Source organism: Etheostoma cragini, chromosome 2, assembly GCF_013103735.1.
Source record: "Etheostoma cragini isolate CJK2018 chromosome 2, CSU_Ecrag_1.0, whole genome shotgun sequence".
Classification (NCBI taxonomy): domain Eukaryota; kingdom Metazoa; phylum Chordata; class Actinopteri; order Perciformes; family Percidae; genus Etheostoma; species Etheostoma cragini.
Genome location: NC_048408.1, coordinates 29923166 through 29923989, shown reverse-complemented (window position 1 = coordinate 29923989; position 824 = coordinate 29923166).

The following is an 824-nucleotide window of genomic DNA, read 5'->3' as shown; positions in this document are numbered from 1 at the left end:
CCCCCCCCCCCCCCCCCCCCCCCCACAGTCATCTACAACTCATCTGATCCGAGGGAAAAAGGGACAAATCACGATTTTAATTAGCAGCCGTGTCCTCTTCCTCCGGCAGCTGGACAAACAGTGGTCCGGTAAACATGGCGTCCGGGGCGTGTGTTTGCACGCTCCGCGTCCTGCTGGGCTTTTCCCAGCATGCACCGCTGCCTCGTGCAAACACGAGCCGGGATTTACCCCATTAGGACAAAACTAATCTGTAGGCCATGTTCAGGGGATCTCTGCTGCGGATTCTGGACCAGAACAGCTGTTCTGGGCGTCTCGTTATGGGGGGGGGGCTCCACCTTGATTAGACTCTGTAGTGACAAAGTGGCTTTTTGGCTTCTTACATTTTTTCCTGGAGGGGGGGGTCAGATACACTTTGTCTCGTCGTCACACTTCAAAGGAAACCAGCAACATTGCACAACAGATGTGGACTAGTCCATCAGGAGATAAAAACTCATTTACTACACAAAGAATCGTGCAAAAGCAACGCTTTAAAGGTGCCCTGCCACACAAAGACGTTTTTAGTTGCATTTAATTGAGCTCATTAATATTCATGAGCTGGGTAAAGGATGGTGATTCCCAGGCTGTCATTGGCTAGCTGGTATCCAATCAGAGCAGAACAGCTTAGCTGGTTGAATATTTATGAGATCTGGCCCGAATGGCGATTTGGGTTGTATGTCTGTGCATTGTGTCATTTGTGCAACATGTAGCCTAGTGGTCCCCTAATACTGTATCTGAAGTCTCTTTATATAGACCTTAGTGGTCCCCTAATACTGTATCTGAAGTCT